This window comes from Dromaius novaehollandiae, chromosome Z (assembly GCF_036370855.1).
Source record: "Dromaius novaehollandiae isolate bDroNov1 chromosome Z, bDroNov1.hap1, whole genome shotgun sequence".
Lineage (NCBI taxonomy): Eukaryota > Metazoa > Chordata > Aves > Casuariiformes > Dromaiidae > Dromaius > Dromaius novaehollandiae.
Window position 1 is genome coordinate 4,888,250 of NC_088132.1, and position 22,110 is coordinate 4,910,359.

Consider the following 22,110-nt stretch of genomic DNA (forward strand, 5'->3'; position numbering starts at 1 on the left):
TGAATATTTACAAGAATCGCCTGTAGGATATGATTTCTTCTTTCAAACTTCCCTCCATTTCAGTGGCCTTTCCACAACATTTGCAGTAGTATTTTCACATAGTTCAACTATAGAATTGAATGTCCCAGGTATGGGAGGTTCATAGAGTTCAACTCTTACATTCACTTGATTCTTCCATTCCTCCTCCTACCGCTCACTTAAGTTCAAGTGTGTCTCCCTAAAATATGAGCAGACACACGGTATAGAACAGCACACAGAGAACCAATTGTGAATTATCATCTGAACCTGTTAGCGCTCTGCAAAACATGTCTATAACGAAAGACATTAAATAGATGCAATTCAGAGAAGAAGAGAGAGATCAGGCTACATGAAGTCTCTCTTTTCCCTCCTACTGTGTTCATATGCTTTTTCCAACAGAACAGTTTGGCTTCTACATATTGGGACTTTTGTGCTTGGGTTTGCTTGTTTGTTTTCCTATAAATGTTTTGAGAAACAAAGCTGTGAGAAGACCTTCCCCACTCCACCTCACTGTGTGGGGAGAGGGGGATGTTCATATGTGGGGCAGGCTAGGAGAGAGAAGGGTGTCCCGATCCAATATCGGGGGGGGGGGGGGGCTTCGTTACAATCCCAAGGACGAGATTAAGACGCTAAAACCGGTCAAATATCGTACAACCTTTTAACTTTCTTTTCCACTGAGTGGGGAATAAAGGTGGGGAAAGGCGAAGGGGAGGAGAGAGAGAAAGAGAGAGAGAAAAAAGGGGGAGAGAGAAAGAGATATCACCACCCGTGGATCCAGCGGCGTCCCGTTGGTCCCCTTCACCCTGGGTGTAAATTTTAGCGATGCGCGTGCAGTAATTACAACTCGAGCAGGGTCTGACCCTAGGTTCCCGCTGAAAAGTTTGGAGCCAAATCAAGGCAAATTAAATAAATAAATTGTAATGACACGCATGCAGTAGTTACAGCTCGAGTTGGGTGCCTCCAAAGAGGGACCCCGAACAAAGAAATCCCTGGGCAATTATAGCCTTTTCAAATTAAGTTTCCCACCCCTCACGCGGTAGTTCAGACCAATAGTAATTTTTGGGTCTGGGGTCTCCTGCTCCCTATTGGGTCTCATCGTTGTTCCCAGGCAGGCTGCTTTTCTCCCTTATCTTTACTGTCGCGGTTTCTGCTGACAAATGTGTTGATTCCTCGGGTTCTGCCCTTCTTTCTCAGGGCCCTGACAAACAGGTGTTGTTCCAGCAATTAGCACTGCCCCAGCAGTGACAGTAGGTGTTATCTTCCAAGGTCCTGACGAGGAGGATATAATCCAGACCCCCCCCCTAATTAACACTGTTTCAGCAGTGAGGGGAGGCTTTGTTTCCCAAGGTCCTGGCGCCCAAGCAGGCCTTATTTCAAAGCCTTGACATCCTCCCTCCTGGAGTGTGAAGCACAGGAATGCAAACTGCTTGTAACTCCCTTATCTTTCCAGTCTGCACCAGCTCTGGGGCCCTTTCTCACTGAACTAGAGAGTGCGGCTAAGCAAGTTTTATAAAAGTTGTGTTAAGCGGCAGTAATTTGCAGTCCAGGTCCCAAAGTCTCTGTCCGATCGTGGTCCGGTTCAGCGCAGGCTCGGTGTGTCCTGAATGGTTGCAGGGAGACCATTTCAGAGGTCGCAGCGGCTCAGTCCTGTTTCCGCTGGGAACAGATGGCTTGTTCGGGGTTTTGGTTTGCTTGCACCTTATGTACCAAGAAATGTTTAAGGCAAAAGTTCACTCATCTGTCCGCCACAAAGGGACAAACTATTTCTTAGGGCTGAAGCTTAACCATTTTAGTCAGGTTTAAGTTCAGCAGAAAGGCTGTCCCAAAGCAGGACAAAGTGGCTTTAGAAGAGACTCAGCCATAATCATCTCCTCGAGGTTGTTAAACTCCCTCTCTCCTGCATATTCAGAGAACTCAAGAGAGGTATCATATTTATTCCAGACAGGCCCCAAAATAAAAAGGTAACTTGAAAGTGGAGAAAAAAAGAGCTTACAGCTCTAAAACATCTTCTAGTTCAAAGGTACAGGTTGCTCCTCAGCTGCTGTTGAATGGTGGCTAATTTATAGCCAAAGCCCAAACCAACATCTGCTATCTGGCATGTCTAATGTTGCTGGGAATCTGGGCAAGACAGAAGCAGGAGAGGCCTTGTTAGCCTCTGTTACATTTTTGTTTGGAATCTTTATGCTACACAGCATTTGTAACCTGTGAGTCTTCCTTTCTTTTTTATTTTTTCTTTGCTAAGAGAAATAGCTATTAGCACTTTAGAAACAGCAATAATATCAGCCTTAGCATACATCAAATATGAAGGCTTTGTTGACACTGTGTTATTGTGATATATTTCTATGATGGTTTGAGAAATGCAGAACTTCTCTCTGAGAATGGAATTTTCAGCAGTGTTTCTCCACTGCAGAATTGCCTAGTCCTGTTCCTTCATAAGAGCGGAAGAAAGAACAGTCAAAAGAAAAATGTGTTTCATTTGGGTGTATATGTGAGTTTCTAAAGTGCTTCTTTTGCCAAGAAATTAAAGCCAGATGTTTAAAAAAAGAAAATGCTCATCTTGCAGTCTCAGAATGAGCAAACTTATCAAAAGGACAGTTTTATAGAAATTGTTATCCTAGCTCTGACCTCGAGTGTGTTTAGACCAATATCTTGCTCACTACTATACATTTCAGAAGAAAGTTAAAAAACAAACCTCTAACATATATTGTGATAGAATAATTTGTCATTAAAGGAAGTCTTTTTCAAACCCATCAGGTTAAAATTTAATCCACCCTCAAGCACTTCAAGAAAATGTACAAAGGAGCTGCCAATGATCTGTCAAAGTCACATAAACTAAAAATGGTCTAACCTTTCCAAGAGCTCTGTGACAATGAATTTTCAAGTTTTAATTTAGAGGTATACTTCAAAAAGGAATTATGTCTTTCTGGTCACTTTAAATATATTGTCTCCAGTTCCTTGGGACAGCCTATATATCCAGATCCTCTTTTAGGGGAAAAAGGGAAACATGAACAGTAAGAATGTTTGTACCTTTTCCTGCATTATTTCATGAAGTCTTCTTTGCCTGTTCTTTCTGACAGACAGCTGCAGTCTTTCATTGTATTTTCTTCTTAGACACTCTGTGAACTACTCCAACTTATTCTCTGTTTCTCACACACCACCTAGGAGACACAAGAGAAAGAAAAGTACCCTTCTTTTTAACATACTACAGCATCCCTAGATTAGCCTCACTCATCACAGCACAGTCTCAGAGAGCAAGCTCTAAAGAGGATTGACACAGTATTTCAAGTCATGCCGCCCCAGGAGATGCAGGTAAGGATGGGTTCTTTTATGTGCTCTCCAATGGTCCTAAAATTGCTAGTGAGTCAAAGAACTGTGGCTTCACAAGCCAGTGAATTTCAACATAACTTATGCAAGAAACACAGATAATTATTGATTTATACTGAGCTAGCTATTTGAACGCCAGCCCTGAGCACATTGTTAAAAGCCCCTTTGACTTCAAGCCCAACTGTGCCACTGATCGGAGACAGACTGACATCCAACTGGTCCCATGAGTTTGAAAAACAAAAGCAATAAAAATCCACCAGACTAACTGGAAAGTACATTAGTCAGCAGTTTTTCTGTTGTTTAGATGTGGGTTCTAACAGGGGTTATGGAGCTGAGCTTTAGGAACAATTTTTCCGTGCTCTGTTATTCTCCATTTAACACTATCAATCATAAATTCTGTGCAAGAGACAATATAAAACACACACTGTAAATTACAGCATTTATCCTGGGGGATGCACTGATACAACCCATTTGAGGGTCTGGCCTCTTTTTTGCAGATGGTGTTTCCACTGTTCTGCACATATACCAGAAATCACTCTCTGGTCCTAGGTTTGATCTTGAAGAATGGATGCAAGAATCTGTTCTTTTCTTATCTACATCTAACCCACAAATGGGCCTGCTATGCATGTGGCAACAAACTTCTACTCTCTCACTGTGCAGAAGTTACAGATCCCAGGTGCTCTGCTACACTTCTGTAAAGCTTCAGAATATGCTTCCAGCTGATATGCTACAAATGAAATAACGCATCTTAGATGGAAAGCACAAGTGATGATGAATAGAAAAATCAGCTAAACTATTATAATCAGGGACATGGCAGTGGATTTTGCCCCTGCCTGCTAAATGTGTTTTCTGCTTGTATTTCCAAGACGCAGCAAATGAAGTGCTGGACATATGATGGGAGTATAAATACTAGAATTCTATAGTATTAATAAAACATTCTATTTATAGCATGGACATCAGAAATAACATCTCAAAATTGTGGAAAATTATTAATTTAATATAACACATTTATTTACAATAAATATACTCATAATTATCATAATATTCATAATCATTTAATATAATAATAATTAATAAGGGCATTAGGGTTGTGCTTTGATATTAACTGGTTGACGTAAGAAAATGCTCTACAAAAGCCAGAAGAGAAGGCAGCTTTCTTTTGTCCATTAATATGTAGTATGTTATTGTGGGCCTACCTCTGAGGAATTATTCATTAATCATGAGGGGTACTGCAGGAACAGAGGTATTTTGTGAAATCTATTTGTTGCATAAGAGCCCTTATTTGATCCAAACTTCCAAGGGATATAAATTGATGGAATTCTGTTGGCTTCAAATGGCATTATATCAGTTTACACCAGCTGAGGATTTATCCCACTTTTTTTATACTAAAAAAAAAAAAGGCTTTTCAGTATCTTGCATCTGTTCTGTTGTTACTCATTCCACCCAGAGTTTCCCTCCCTCCAGTTATTTAGCAAGCCTATAGTATTCACTTCAGCCAAGGCAAGACCTCAGAGTCTCTTTTGTTAAGCCTGGAGTGTCTGGCAGTGATGGGCCCAGAACTGCATTGCCCTACATGTGGGAGAGTGTGAGGAGAAAATGAGTAGTTTCAAGAATGATGACTATTTGTTCTCTGCTGTTTGTTGAAATTTTTTCTTCCTTACATATTTGGTCTTAATTTGCAGGATCCCATAGGATGATAAATAGCTACGTACTGATACAGAGCCCATAGACTTCTCACCTGAGCTGAGGTCAGGTACACCGCAAGGTGAAGTGGGGACAAACAGTTCTTGCTCATATGTAAAGCAAACCTATCAGGAAAAGATTTTGTCTTTTAGCTACAAACAGGTCACAAATTGCATTAGAAAACTTTGCCTTCCAATGCCACTCAAGCCCAGCAAAGCCATCTAAAATATCAGGTGCCTACAGCTGTAATTTGCAGGAAGGAAATTGGCAAGACAGTAGAAGGAAAAAGTGGCATTCATGTCCCTCTACTGACTTTTGTGTGGGTTGACCTAATAATTTTTTGCTATCTTTAACTTACTTGTTTTTATCTCAGAAGAGGTTGTTCTGCAGACACAGCTGTACATGGTTTGACTGGTTTCTAAACATAGGCAAGTGAAAGATTATGTGTTCCTTTTTGCATTAATGCAAAGTAGAGGTCTTCCTACGACTATTTTATAAATCGAGAAAGCCAGATGGAAACTCCATAGGCTTGATAGAGGGAATGGCAGATTAAGGTCCAGGAGCAGTGGATGTCTGTAATCTGGAAGAAATGAGTGATGAGTTAGGAATAGGAAAAGGATGTTGACACCAGGCCTGGGAAGAATTTGGACTCATCCCAACTAAGAAAAAATTCCTGCCCTTAAAAAAGAACCGGAGCTCATGTTGTTGAGGAACATTCTTTCACCCTTGCAATGCAAATTACTAACATACTCGTTTAGGCTGCTGTTCAAAACCAGCAACTATCCATAACAACCACACTGACGTACAGCTACCTGTCAACTCTTCTGTCCAAAAGAAGTTCAAACTCTTCCTTTTTACTACCCCTTATCAATTTTTCTACCCTTTCTTCCCAATTTATATCTAGCTTGCTCTTCCATGAGCCAGACGGTTTATAGCCACAGAACAGATGACTAGCCATAAGCTACACAGACCACAGAGGAAGTGAGCATTTTGAAAAGCATAAGGCTGAGCTCATATCAACTTGCTTCTTGGTAACGTACTTCAATATTTAGCTCTCAACCATACAAGGGCTGTTCAAGCTGAGAAAAGGTTATACCCAGGAATGGTTCAGGACCAAACAGTCAGTTACTTCAGCATAAGAAGCACACACAGGTGACCTCTCCTGATCTGATACAGCCCGGATGTCATGGAGATCCTTATTCTAGCAGTATTTCATTCACTCTAGAAGAACTACTGTCATGCAGTTTACAATGAATTGAGCTGACTTGAGTGAACTGTATGTTGATTGCAACAGAATGTTAATTTCTTTCCATAGTCTCTTTCACTTTGCTCATGATCAATGAAATCAATGAATAGGCAGTGTCTTTCCTAAACATTTGTAAAGACGTAAAATAATGCGCCTATTTCAGTACCCCCAATGACAAAAAAAGGATGTGTGTGTGTGTGTGTGTGTGTGTGTGTGTGTGTGTGTGTGTGTGTGTGTGTGTGTGTGTGTGTGTATTATATTGCCTATAACTGCTTGCAGAATACTCAGTTTTCTCTCCATTTTCTTTCACTACCTCCTCCTACATCTCTTCATTAAAACAGGAAGCTCTCTCTGACCCTTACCAACCCCTGTTATGTATGGAAAACCTCTTCAAAAGCTTGGTACTGATGCAGTGTGCTTTTTCAAACACTGATGTATACCTAACCTGCTGGGTTATGTTTTGTGGAAGTAATCATGAAATACTCTTGGGAATACAATGGCAACGAAAAAATAGCACAAAGAGAGACTATGAAGCAAGACAAGAGGTCATTTATTAAATTATTCTAAGACAAAGAAATGAAATAACAGGGCAGTCTTTGGAAGCCTGCTGTTAAAGAATGGCCTTTGGTAAGGCCAATTGGTACCAGATTCCTTTCTATTGCCATTGCAAATCAATCTACAGACCTCTGTTTGCTCCTTAGTATGATAACTACTACTGTAAAATCTCCCAGGTACATAAAATGGATATACCTTGTAGCATAGAAAAGTATCTGTCTAGATAAGGCTGAATAATAATATATCTCAATAATGATAACTCAAAAGCAAAACTAATATGACGGCAAAATAATGCTGTGGAAATGGCTCAGAAGTCAGGGTAACAGCAGTGGCAAAAGTTTGAAAGGAATGGAGGGGCTAGTTTCAGAGAGACATTTAAAGGGTCATCCACCAAACCCTTTCCAGTCTGAAACTCAGGAAAAAAAAATTATCATCAGTTTTTCTCTAGAAATTGCTAAAACTTCACAGCTGCCAGAGAACTAAGCGGGACACCAATTTTTAAGTAGTGATTGCCACTCACACAAAGTGAATTTAAAGTATTAAGGAATCAGAATGCTAATATTTTCACAATCACTTTGCAAAGGTGTAAATAAGTCTAAGCAAAGGCCATGGCACATGATGGGCAGACCCTAGTTAGCTAAGAGGCTACCCACTGCCTTTCCTCCTGCAGATTTGATTCATCCCATTTACTGCTTAAAATAATAGAATATCATAGTAAAGCAAATTTTGTGTGAAAATTGTGTCTACTGCTTAGTCAGAATTGTGCTTATGTGAAACCTTTAATCACACTTTAAAAAACAATGTTCTATGGTTCCTTGCTTCTCAAAATCACTTAGTTGCTGTGGGAGGCAGAGACCCCAGGAGGCATCTGAACCAACTCCATGCACAAAGCATGGACAACATCAATTTCAGCTCAGGGTTTAAAACCTCTGGGAATGAAGATAACACAGCCCCTCAAGGCAACCACTCCAGGTCTTAATTGTTATCTTCAGCAAAAGTTATGGTTTTCTTATACTTCACTGGAACCTCTCTAGTTTCAGCTTATAGCAGCTGTCTCTCACCTTGCTATCAGGCACTGATGTGAGGAGCCTGGGCCTGTCTCCTTGATCATCTCCCCAGGCTGAACCACCCCAGTCCTACAACATCTCCTTGTAGGGCAATGGCTCCAGTCCTGACCTCTCAGTGGCCTCCCCTGAACTGCTCCAGTTTCTTGACGTCTTTCCAAACCAGAGGCAGTATGCAGATGGGATGTGATGAGCGCTGAGCAAAGGAATTAAGTCCTGCCCTCACTCCCTGGGCCTTGTCCTGCTCACATTGTCCAGGACTTTATATTCGTTGCTGCCCAGGTGCATGGCTCACTGCCACCCAGAGCCCCAGGGCTTCCCTGCAGAGCTGCTCCCAGCCTTGCTCAACCGCAGCTGGTATTGCTGCTGGGCACCTGCCTTCTCAGGACAGGCTGGGTGTTTGTTCTGTGCTGAATGTCACAAGTTTCCTGTTGGCCCTTCTTCCCACCTGCCCAGAGCCCTTTGGATGGCAGCACCGCTCTTGCACATATCAAGTGCCACTGCCTTCCTCATTTGGTCTCATCTGCAACTTTGATGCAAGTGCATTTTGTCACCTCCTCCAGGTCACTGATAGAGATGTTAAACAGGACAGGTTCTAGGACAGACCCTATGGGACCCCACCTAGCACCAGCTTCCAAGCAGAAATGACTCATTAACTACCACCCTCTGAGCCTGACCACACAACCAGATACTTATCCAACTGATCATCCACACACCCAGATCATAGCATCCCAACTTGGATACAAGAACATTGCAGGATAAAGTGTCAAAAATCTTGCTAAAGTTGAGGTAAATGACATCCACTACTTCCCTCTTATCTACACATCCATTTTACAACAGAAGGCAACCAGTCTGGTCAGGCACGGTTTATCCATAATAAATCTTTGATGACTGTTCCCAGTCACCTTCTTCTCCCTTGTGTGCCCAGGAATGTGCTCTGAGAGGATTCACTTACTCAAGAACCAAAGTGGGACTGACGGGGTTGTTGTTCCCTAGATCATTTTTCTTGTCCTTTCTGAAGACAGGCATGACATTTGCCTTTCTCCAGTTGTCGGGAATCTCCTCTAATCTCCACAACCTTTCAAAGATGCTAGAGTGGCCTTGCAAGGATATTCACCAGCTTGCTCAGCAGCCTCTGGTGCAACCTGTTGAGCCCCATGGACTTGCATGGGTTGAGTTTGTGCAAGTAATCCCTGACTTGACTCTCATCCACTACTGGTCATTCTCTTCCTCCTTGAATCCTGTCTCTGGGCAGCCTTTCAGAGAATTCTAAGGCAAAGACGACACTGAGCATCTCAGCCTTCTCTGTGCCCCGTTTCAATTAAATCACCCACCCTATTCAGCCCACATTTTCCTTGTTTAATCTTTTCTTGCTTAATCCTGTGAATGTAGCAGGATGTGTTACAAGATTGTATTCTGGTCTTCATTTTGCCCAGGAGGGAACAGAATTCATTGTGACAAAAAACAAGAACAATAAATTCACTGGTATTTTTTGACAATACCAAGTTTAAGATTACAGTAAGAGTCCATCATGCACTTAAATCATGAAACAGCTACTGTACAAGTGTCCTTTCAAATCATTATTTAATGAACACAGAATCTTTTTTTCTATGGAGACAATATATCTTCAGATTTAAGATCTATGGAATCTGAATCTTCTTTTCCACTCTCATTGCTTATTTTGATTCCATCCAGCAGTTTTATCATATCATAGTTTTCTTTAAAGTGAGACCCCGGAGATATTTTACTGTGAGATTGCCATATTCAGACCTGATATTCCTAGGAAAGCACATTGATGTAATGTTTCTGAAAAGATAACTTGTATCCTGTTGTCCCTTAAGAGGCAATATCACTTCATCCTATCATTGTTTAAATGTACCAAGATCTTTTTGGCACTGTGCCTAAACAGAGCTGTCAAGATTGTAAATAAAGTTATAACCTTAATGCTCACAATCTTATCTTATCCTGAGTCACCTAACATCTTAGTAAATACTGAGAACACAACCAGTGTTCTGCATCTCTGAAATGTGCAACCACAGAAGCTTCTAATTTAAAGTAGTAGAAAGTACAACTAATTAAGGGTGGTGATGTATTTCACTGCATTCCTTGTAGTTTCTATTGTGAGCCAAGGTGTTCATGTGGCAAGGCTCTATGTTATGATTAACAGCTCTAAAAGGTTGAAATGGAGCTGCATAAATAACATCCTTCAATACAGAGCATAGCAGCACTTAGTTCCTTACGGTTGCCATTACAGAAGCATAGAGGGTCCCAGTCCATGGTTTGACCTATTCCACTGAAACACAGTATGATTCACTTTTTGAATAGCCATGCTATACCACATATTTATTGTTCACTCCTACATTGCAGTTTTTCAGCCTAATTCTCTATAGTCAAGCACTAAAATATAATTCTATAACAGAGTTGTTGTCTTACAGATTCCGATCCCTCAATGCCCCATCAGTCATAGAGGAATCACAGCGTGGAGGTCCCCTTCTCACTGGGTGGGGATCCTGGGGACAGTTCAGCTGTCTGAAGCAAAGCCCACACCATATAGAATGGCATTAATCTTTACTCCATATAGGATGGCATTAATCTTTTATAGTTCTTCCTCTTGTGCCCCTCTGAAGGTAGCAGCTTAAACCAATCACAAGCCAATTTGTCTTTTTATCCCATCAGGTTTCATTATGCCCTACAACTCCCTTGTTTTACATCTTTGTTGCTAATTTTCCCAACATTCTATTAGATTTGAGAGTTTCTGCAGTGTCATCTCACTTTCTTATCACTATATTCCCCCATAGCTCTGCAGTGTGGTGCCTCAGACCGTAGACACCCCAGGTGATTGCTGACTGATGGGATGCATCAGTGACACCTGCTGTAGTCAAGACTGTGTTATCCGTGATATCCACTCTTGCCTGATGGGCTATGACAGCTGTGTGAAAGCGCTCCAGGTGCCCTAGTGTCATATATTTGCAGCATGCTCATTTAATGCACATCTTATAACTAGAGAGCTCAATCAATAGCCACTGTAGAGAAACATGCACTTTTACTGTTCATGCTCTGCTGACACTCAAATTTCAGCTTTGCTAATTCATCTCACAGCCACTCAGATTACACGAGGCCTGACCAGAAAGCAAATCAAAGTCTTGCCCTTGATTTCAATAGACTTTCAATTCACTTGTTTCACTGCTCCGTTTGTGCTGCTGGACCAAAATGCTGGTGCCGTGTAGCACCTTTCAGGCCAGAGTGAATATATTTATTCTAGTACTATGTGCTCTGGCGGAACAAGTTTTATAGTGAAAGCACTGACACTGACCCTTAACTAAAACACGGGTTTAGATGCTGCTACTACTCTGCCTTAGCAGGTCTCCTTCCAGCTTCACAGCAATAAAGAAGAAAAAGCCAAGTCTCATGGTGATGTCACAGAGCATTTCACTCATGCTCTACATGTAGTATTTTTTTCAACTATCTTTGACAATTTGAAAGTTTATTTCATATCCTCTCTGAATATATTTGTTGTTGTCATTATAACTTCCATTGCTTTTTGAGCTACACAAGCTATTGGATTTTTGTCAGCATTGATTTGTTCCATGCATACAGTAGATAGGCTGACTTACAGCTTTAAAATCATTTTTGGTCATCAGCATCTAGGCCAATTTTATTCCAAAAGCACGCCACAAAGAAATACGCCCTTTTCCTCTATCCTAGATAACTCCTCAGTGTGCCTGCATACGAACTAACTTTGAACAGCTTTGAACAGCAAGGCCTACCTGAAGAGTTCTCACCTTTCCCCAGCCTTCTGTGCTTCTGCCACAGTCTGTGCAGATTTAAGCAAATTATCACCGGTCAGAATCTCAAGGCCCACCAATTCTGCCCCCCAACCTGCAATTCAATACACAACCTGTGTTCATCCATCAAGCAGCATGAATAAAACATGACAGAGAAGATTCACTTTGAAAACTCTGGACATTTCAAGCATCTCCTGCCAGCCAGCTGTCATTGCTGACCCATCATTTCACAGATGAATCACCACAGAGAGCTGTCAGTATTGTTGTTACTGTGATGAATGAGGCCACCAGCTACAACTTTCTCGAACAATATATTGACCTCACCATTGTCAGCATTTATGATATTTCTCTCCCAAGGTGCTCCAGGGCAACCATCACTTTCCCAGTTGCTTTTATTTGAACTTGATGGGGATTTTTCTCAGAGTAGACACTTTATGATTAGAAGTACAGGGACACAGACAAGAACATAGACCTGAGTGCTTTGAGCAGCCCTGTTCGGCTCTATACAAAGAGGCTCAGACATCACCAATGCAGCCATTTTAACCATTACAAAGCCACTCTGGATTACCTTTGAAAGGTTATGGCAATCGGGAGAGTTTTCTGAGGACTGAAAGAAAGTGGATGTCATCCCTATCTTCAGGAAGGACAAGAGATCCAGAGAACTACAGGCTAGTCAGGCTCATCTCGATTCCTGGGAATGTTATGGAGCAAATAATCTTGGATACTTTTTTCCAGACATGTGAAGCACAGGAAGGTTATTGAGAGTAGTCAGCATGAATTTACGAAGGGGAAGTCATGTTTAACCAACCTGATAGCCTTCTGTAATGAGATGAATTGCTTGCTGGATGAAGGAAAAGCAGTGGAGGTTGTTTATCCTGACTTTAGTATGTTTTTTGACATTCTCTGCCATAACATCCTCATAGACAAGCTGAGTACAGGCTAGATAAGAGGACAGTAAGGTGGACTGAAAAATGGTTTAACTGATGAACTCAGGGTTGCGATCAGTGGCACAACATCCAGTGGAGACCAGTGACTAGTGGTGTCCCCCAGGGGTTGATACTGGGTCCAATACTGTTTAACATCTTCATCAACAATTTGAATGATGGGACCAAATGTACTCTCAGCAAGTTTTCAAATGATACAAACCTTGGAGGAGTGGCTGATATACCAGGGGGTTGTGCTGCTATTCGGAGCGACTTCAGCTGGACAAACGGGCATATAGGAACCTCATCAAGTTCAATAAAGTGAAGTGCAGAGTTCTGCATGTAGGGAGGAATAGCCCCATATACCAGTACATGCTGGAAGACGACCTGCTGGAAAGGACCTGCTCTGCAGAGAAGGACCTGGGGGTCCTGGTGGACAAGCTGAATGAGGGCCACCAATGCATCCTCATTGCAAAGAAGGCCAGCAGTATCCTGATGAAGAGCACTGCAGTGAAGGGAGCTGATCCTTCTTCTCTGCTCCGCCCTGGTGAGGCCACATCTGGAATGCTGTGTCTAGTGCTGGGCACCTCAGTACAAGACAGACATAGAACTACTGGAGCAAATCCACCGAAAGGTCACAAAGATGATGAAGGAACTGAAGCATCTATCATATGAAAAGAGACTGAGAGAGCTGGAATTGTTTAGCCTGGTAAAGAGAAGGCTCATGACATTGGAAGAGGTTGCACAGAGAGGGTAGTGCAGTCTCCATCCTTGGAGTTATTTAAAACCTGACTAGACATGGCCCTGGGCAACCTGCTCTGGGTGACTCTGCTTGAGCAGCTGGGTCAGACAAGATGATCTCCAAAGGTCCCTTCCAACACCACCTATTGTGTGATTCTGTGAAACTTTATTTTAAATATTTTAGCCATTAATCACATCATTTGCTATAAACCACATTAATCAAAAAGAATATATATGTCCAGACTTTTTAAAGTCACTCACCATTATAATGCTTGGTTCTGTGATTTGAGAAAGTATCATCTTCACAGCAGTATAGGCTTAAGACATTTCCATTAGCTTGTCACCTGCTCCTCTTTCCTATACTTGTTGCTGGAACATCTGTTTGTAGGTTAGGTAATAACACAGAACAGTGAATCCCAATTCAAAATAAGAGAGTTCCTGAGCTAAAAATAAGTGGACACTGTGAGAAGACTGGGAGAAGTTTCATCTATGTTCACCTTGTTCTTATTCTCTTCCACCCATCTGGTTTTGTCTACTACTGAAGAGAGAATAGTGCCTTAGACAGACCTTTGGTCCAATCCACTAACTATTTTTATGGTCTTCACAGTGAAAAAAAAGTTCTGTGCCCTTGAACATATTAGCTTATGAAATAAGTGTGTATGCATATTTAATTTTTTGGTATTCGAGTCACATATTGATATGCCGATTAACTGACCAGTGTGGCTGAAATGTTGCGGAATTTCCTGTGTGTGTGAATAGATTTTTGTAATAAAAATCTCATCAAATAAATTTCTGTGTGGTCCCTGAATCTTTGTCGCAAATTATTTTGTTCAGGTAAACATGGTAAGCATGTGTTTATTATTCCTGCTTATAAATAGATTGAGATACATACCTTGATAACTGTAATATTTGGTAATATAATTCCAGCTACAGATTATTATATGTTTCTTGTTCATTGTATATTCCTTGGAACTCAATGGGAGACTTCAGGTCCCTTAACTCCACTGTAATGACCTCCCACAATCAATTTTTTCTGACCTTTGGAGGGATATGATCTATTAACAAGTATATCTCAAAAATCCCCAAACTTAGTCTGCCTGACTATGAGAGTTGCTCTATTCAGGCTGAGATCATGGTTGTGTGTTTCAGTTTACTCTAGTACACCCATCCATGATCCCAGCAAGCAGGTGGAATAGGCAGGAACACTGCCTATTCTTCCAGGAGTCTGAAGTTGAATGGGATAAAATCCAAGAGGCTGGCCCAAGGTCACATATCCATGGAGGTAGCAAAGTAGAGAGAAGTGATATGATATGATCCTATTTGCCTATCTAGCACTATTCCTCCCCAGAAAACATCCTGCCAATGCTCCAGAACAAAACCCAAAGTGGAGTCATGCAAGGTTTCTTCACATCTCCCTTTCCCTGACAGAAGACAAAGATTTCTCTGAGAAACATTTAATTATTTTTCCAGGCACCAACATATTAAATACTCCAGTAACTTTCTAATTGCTCTGCCTTATATTTCCCCTACAAACATCACCCATCTATTTGCAGTGGCAAGCAGCACTGGCCTGCTCTTACAGATAGCTTGCGTTCTTTCTATTTCAAGCTTATGGTATCATCACCTCAATGCATTTGAAAGTATCAGCACCACTACAACTCCTGAGCAAGACTAAGCTTGTTTGTAGGCTGTCTTTTTTACAGGTCATAAGGAACACACATTAGCAGACCTTCCTTGAGTCTTTTCACTTCTGCCCTGGCTCTGACATGAGTGCTGGCCTGTCCCCTGCCCCAACATTCTATTGGAGCAATGACAGGGGCTGTCTTTGTCCTCTGCCCTGCCTCCTCCCTTGGCAATTTGTCAGCATTTCTATTGGGAATTCTATGCAATTAAAGGAATATTTTTTGTATATTTTCTTTTTACACTCTAACATTATTCTTTGCCTTTTCTTCCGTGAATTTACCTGCCAGGCCACTTGCATTTTCATAGGCTTGCATTGCTCTGCTACCTGCACTACCTTGTCCAGAGTTAGTCTGAAATCCACCACCATCTTCTGTGGCAGACTCTGAATTGAAACACCAACAGGATAATCTCTTCTAGCATTTTTATAAGGGTATTTCCCATGACTCTGCTGGCCCATTAGAAGTTTTTTGTAAAAGTGTCCAACAGTTCTCTGAGAGTTTCCACCCTTTGGGGCACAGTGCTTAACTGGCTAGGTTACTATATTGTGTATTATATATAACACACAGTGGCATCTATTTCCCTCTCTCCTTTCTCAACAAAGGTGATAAGTTCTTGCTCACTCACCAAAATGACTAGGGTGCTTAAAAAGAGTTTCTAAATTTTCTTAAAGGATCTTCTAAGACTGGAATACATCTACCTTTCCCTCACCTGTATTCTGCTTTTCTGTGCAAAAAGCTTGCTCACTTGACCCAGAGAAAGTGCAGAGGCTTTGCAAACTCTTCCTTGATGGTTTACATTGCCTTGTTTTTCCTTACCTATGTACTATTAAGCCAATGTGAAAGATTTTTAATTAAAGGATATGCTGAGTCATTTGTTTTGAGCTGGGAGACTGAAAGATAAGCCATAGGTCAGAAATAGGCTGAGCGATCAGCTCAGTAGATATGTCACTATATTCCCCTTGCTGCTTTGGGGAAACTGATCAGGCAAAGGTCAGAGCAGTGGTGAGGAGGAAAGGGAAGTTGGAAACTACACAGTCAGGTGCCATTTTGCATAGAAAATAAATAAAAATGAGGCATCCAGGTTTTTTTGAAAGAGCAAAGTACAAAATACTCTGTGATTGCCTGCTTCAGAAACAATGTAAGCATGCTTAGCTCCACACTGAAAGTACGGCCTAACACCCGCATGCCTATATATGCATCAGCAGCAGTGCAAGTTACTGTGTGTGCATGCACAAATATATATACGCATATCTGTATATGCACATGTTTGTATATATTGATCACCTGAACAAGCGTAGGGACATTGTCCAAGTATGCAGGGATGGGGCTAGGAAGGCCAAAGCTCATTTGTAGTTGAATTTGGCAAGGGATATCAAGGACAACAAAAAGGCTTCTATAAGTTCAACAGGAACAAAAGCAAAACTAGGGAAAATGTGGGCCTGCTGATGAATGGGGCAGGGGCCCTGGTGACAAAGGACATGGAAAAGGTAGGAATCATAGGCCCTGGAGACCAGCAGGGATATCTAAAGAAAGGAAGACTTTCTCTCGGTGGAGGAAGATCATATCAGATTAAGCAAATCGGACATACACAAGTCCATGGGCCCTGATGGGATACATCCATGAGTGCTGAAAGAGGTGGAAGATGTCATTGCTAGACCACTCTCAATCATCTTTAAAAGGTCATGACTATCAGGAGAGGTGCCAGAGGACTGGAAGAAAGGAAATGCCATTCCAATCTCCAAAGAAGGTGAGAAGGAGGACTCACGGAACTACACACCACTCAGCCTCACCTCCATCCCTGGAAAAGTGATAGTGCAGCTCAACCTGGATACCATTTCCACGCATATGAAGGACAAGAAGGTGATTGGGAGTAGTCAGCATGGCCAACAATGTCCCTGTATCCCTCACAGGTCACCAGTCCCTGTTTCCAACTTCCATATACTTCCTTTTTATGTTTGAGTTTTGCCAGGAGCTCCTTGTTCCTCCATGCAGGTCTCCTGCCACGTTTGTTTGACTTCCTGCTCATTGAGATCAGGACAAAATTCCCTCTGCTGAGGGGGGGATCTTATCACTGTGTATAAATATCTGAAGGGAGAGTACAGAGAGGATGGGCCAGACTTGTTTCGGTGGTGCCCAGCAATAGGACAAGAGGCAATGGGCACAAACTGAAACCCAGAAAGCTCCGTCTGAACATGAGGAAAAACTTCTTTACTGTGAGGGTGACAGAGCTCAGGAACAGGTTGCCCAGAGAGGTTCTGGAGTCTCCATCCATGGAGATATTGAACAGCCATGTGGATACAATCCTGGGCAGTGTGATGCAGGTGACCCTGCTTGAGCAGGGAATTTGGTCTAGATGATCTCCAGAGGTCACTTCCAACCTCAACCATTCTGTGATTCCGGTATTCTGAGTTTAAACTTGAAAGAGAATCGAGGATGACAGGAACATGGAAAATACGTGAGGATACAAATACCTCATTTAATGTTGGGCATATAGGTTAAAAGTAACAGAGCTACAAATGGAGACATGACATTATCACTGAGCAGGCATAAGGAAGACAAGTATCAGCTACAGAAGCAATGACTTTTAAATCCTGAACACACAACCTGAAAAATAATAAGAATTATTATTATAAAGCTTCTTTCCTGATAAGCATTTCTTAAAGAAACTGAGGCATTTATAAAGCCAAAGTTCTGAATACCTGAGTGTTCATATAAAGGAATTTTTGTGGGAAGTATTACACTCTTCTGATTCTGGACAATGGCTTCTGCAGAAAGCTGCAAATGGAGGGATTCATTTATTAAAAGTGCATTTATCTGTCCCCAGAAATGCACAAGTATTGAATAGAGCATCAGACTAAAACCAGGTATGTTGTGAAAGTCCATTAATGCAATTTATTTCACACGCCAGAAAACAAGCATGATCTCAGGAATCGCTGTTTTATGCTAAAAGCAGTTCAGTTTATCTACAGTTTATATATAAATCATCAATGTCAGAATACACTAAAAGCAAATATATATGGAATGTCTTATGCTCCCATCTTTTGTTTATATCCTGTTTTGTTAAGACTTCTAAATAACTCAGTTTTTGTGCCTCATCTTCTATTATTATTAGGTAAGCCCTTTTTCAGCTTTACCATAAATCTTGCACTGTTTTCTAAAGTGAGTTTCATATATCTGAAACAATATTCCCCTCTACTGGACTGAGGTAAGGTTGCACCTAGCTGCAGAGAAACCAAAGCAAAAGAATGGCATTTCTGTTAATGTTTGCTGCTTTTTCTTCCAGTAGAGTTCACCTTGCTTAATTAAACAAGCCTATGGTAAGAGGAAAAGCCTTAAGATCTTTGCACAGTGAATAAAGCACCTAAAGAAAGAAGGATGAGGAAATCCATGAAATATTGTATTTTGGATTTGTGCATTCGATTTTAGGTTAAAGCTAAAACTTCATAGCTAATGGATAGCTACTGCAGCTGTAGGTAAGGATCTATCACCATTTCAACAGCAAAACATGAATGATGACAGAATTGACATTCAGACTCTCAGGATTTTAGACAACTGTACAAATCACTGAACTGGAAAGGGGAGTCTATTTTAAAACATGTGCTTGATTAAACATCCTGTACTTTTGAACCTGAACATGGATTTTGTGACCAAAGAGCATACAAGTAGTGAACATACTTAGAGGTTTCCAGACCCAGATATTTTTAAGCAGATATGCATTCTTGGATTTGTATAACATCTGCAGAGTATTAAGTATCTCATTACCTTTCTTCTATTTCCTCAGTCACCTATGACAGTTTTGATTCATTCTTAAAATCCAGCAAGGCCAAAGCTTTCACTGACTCTTCTCACACCCTCTTCCCTGTAGGCTCCTAAAAGACAATGTCAGAAATAATCACTTGAGATTCTGGAGTGGGTTCCTTCTTGCAAACCTGCTAGCTATAAACAGAACAGGAATATCAAGATTTTAAGACTCCTCAGCTTGGCTCAGAGGAGGCTTCAGTAATTAAACTTTGAAAGGGCATTAATTTTGTGCACATAGCTTTCACAAAAAAAAAAAAAAAAAAGGAAAAAGGAAAAGCAAATGTCACCAGAATTTTTAATAAAAAAGGTTCATCTGAAAAACCACAGGAGATTTTCTTCTCCTTTTCTTAGCAGCTGAAAGTTTACAGTCAAAAGTTTCCAGTTTCTTAGCTATGCAGCTTTTGTCTCTTTGATAGCAACACTTCTGAGAAAACAGATGCTTTCTGTAAATGTAACTTGCATGCCTGGTAAGAATTAACTCTGGTCCAGAGAAAGACAGAGAAGCAGTGCAAAAGCAATATGGATTTTAGCTATATCTCTGCACAAGAATTCAGAATGACTTAGCTGGCAGAGCAAGGGTGCAGCCATTCCAGAAAAATCAGTAGCAGATATATCTAAAACTGCAAATGACACTCTTGTTGATGGAAAATCACTGGCCAGATCACACATGCATGCACTCTTCCCCACTTCTGTTCATGGAAGCACACACCAGTCAGAACATGGAAGTTCTGCACTGTTATGAGTATAAGCATTAAAAATGGCATTATGAGCTCTCAGATGAGTGGAGAATTATACTGTGTCAGCTTAGATAAACATGTACCACCAGCCTCACATACTGTCATGTGCAATTTCATTTCTGCCTACAAGCTGAGAAACCTGTGTCAAAGTAGTATTGGATCCACTGTGGTACATTTATGCACCTAGGCAGAGCACAACTGTTACTTTTGGAGCATAGCATGCCATAGGACTCCCTGTAACTTGTAATCTAACACTCTTAGAAGGATCTATAGTCTTTTGCTGCTGAGAGAGCAGAAAGAAAGTTGAGTGATGTGAAGGCTGGTATGTGAATGATTTAGGCTTATAGCAAGATGCAGGTGCTCTGGAGTGTTACAGTGCAGATACACTAACCTGTGCCTTTCAGGGACTGCAGATTTGCCAGCAGTCAGATTAGAAGGTGAAACACACTACAAGCAAACTGGCTCACTCAAAAAAGACACTAATAAGAGCTAGCCATAAAGATCTTTGGGGCTGTTACTCTGGCCCTGCAATGCTTATGCTAGTCACACATTCCAAATACACCTCTGTGATGCCTCTCTCTAGCCAAAGGCTAACCAGATTAAATGCAGCAACCTTACGGCCAAAACATTCTTCTGGCAAAGTCATTCACTCATCACAATCACTAGGAAGTACTCAGCCAGATTTTCTCAGGCCCCTGCACTGGTTCTGGCAGGCTGATTTTGGATCTACACCCAATGAATGTTTGGTGCTGCTTCTGTCTACAAAACCAGATATCACAACAACCATGAGATACGAAGGTCAGATGAATCAAACTGCTTACCCACCACAGACATTTACAGGAGCTGGCAGAAAGTTCTCGTGGGACGAAGATCTAGGCCGGCGATGCCTGTGCCAGACCCACACCAAATAGACTCTATGTTGCCTATCTCTAGCCAAAGAGTAACTAAGCATGTTTGTAGGTAGCCGCATAATCACAACGTTTTCAGACAGAAGGCTTCTACTCACCAAAGCCAGTAAGTAAGTTGTGCTCACAGCCAGTTTCCCTTAGGCCCCAGCACTGGCTCTCAGGTGCCAAGTTCAACTCCACGCCACATGCACCTCTGCACTCCCTCTTGCTAGGTTTGCATCAGGAAAGTTGTGACAAAGCCTTTCACACACCGCAACAACCAGAAAAGGCTCACAGCCAAGTTCTCTCGGGACTCTCCACTGGCCCTGAAGTACTTCCTAAAGCTTGACACAAAACACACCCCAGCGATTCTTCACTCTACCCAAAAAGACACCAGGTCAATTTGCACTGAAACACACCATGGGCAAAATCCAACATCCACTGCAACTCCTAACAAGTGCTCACAGCCACGTCCTCTTGGGCCCCTACTCTAGCACTGGCATACCTAATCCACTACCACCTAAAGGGCACCTCCACGTTTCTTTTTGGAGACCACAATGGACACCAAAGATGGGGTCGGATTCACAGCTAAGAGGCACCACAGACCACAGTGTGCATCCACCACAAACACTGACAAATGCTCACAGCCCCAGCGCAGTTCTCTGGAGCATCTCAGCAGACCCTGGCATGCCCAGTCCAGCTGTGCTCCAAGTGCACCTCAACGCCTTCTCGGTCTACAAGTGCTCAAACACAGCCAACAGCCAGAGTCAAGTCTGCAAAACACGGCAGCCTAAAGCACTCACCTACTGGGGCCTACAGCAAGCATGTAGCCAGCCTCTCCCGGAATGACATCCTGGCCCTATGACACCTCTAGTGGCTGTGCAACAAGTGCACCTTGGTGCTATCCATCACCAGCTAAACTATAAGCAAGCCTCCCAGGAGATTTGCGTACCCTGTGTTCTTCTGGAGATAAAGAACCTTCTCTGGCATTAATTTAGAAAGGTTTTATGTAAAAAAAAAAAAGTCCCGGCAGAGCCTAAAGACTTTTTTTTTTGAACAAGTCAAAGACATATTAGCTGGTTTCTCTAGGAAATTACCTCTGTCTTGAGAACCATGCTAATATTAGTGCTTTTTAGATGTCTCTTCTGATGCCCCACTGCAAAGCTGCTTAGATGCAGAGGCAGCACCTGCTGTGCTACGGGACCAAGGTGTCCATGGGCCCAACAACAGCCCTGTGCTTGGCCCTGGCACTGTGGTCCCCGAGAGCTGGTGGGGACAGCCTGGGGCCCCTGCAAGCAGGGCCTAAGCAGCATCAACGGCCCCTGCCTACGCAGTGGGAAGGGGCCGGGTCTGCTTGCTGCCCACTGCTTTCTGAGGTGCCTCTCAGAGAAGGGTAGGCCAGCCGGGCCAGCAGACAAGCCTCGGGGACACTTCTGGCAGGGCTCTGTGGAAGAGCAACTGCTGTGTGTAGGCCCAGGTTTGCCAGGGCACCCTGCTTTGCTCGCTGAGGTTTTCACTTCTCCCTTGGAAAACACACAGCTGCAGTCGATTTCTGCTTGCAGCTGGGGATAACCAGCCCTGCCCATCACGCTCTGCTCCCAGCCAGGCCCAGGAGAACGCAGGCAGGGGTGGCCTGCGAAAGCCTGGCTCAGGCGGAGAGCTGC

The 22,110-nt window shown here is 42.2% G+C and overlaps 1 long non-coding RNA gene across 1 annotated transcript; it reads right to left on the reverse strand.

Annotated features, from left to right (window-relative positions):
- Window positions 1–660: 660 nt before the first annotated feature.
- On the reverse strand, window positions 661–5,123 carry LOC112994259 (uncharacterized). The gene is made up of 3 exons (XR_010386079.1): window positions 5,081–5,123; window positions 3,046–3,176; window positions 661–1,716 (listed from the first exon to the last, which is right to left on the reverse strand). It is a non-coding gene; the product is annotated as an uncharacterized LOC112994259 (long non-coding RNA).
- Window positions 5,124–22,110: the final 16,987 nt, after the last annotated feature.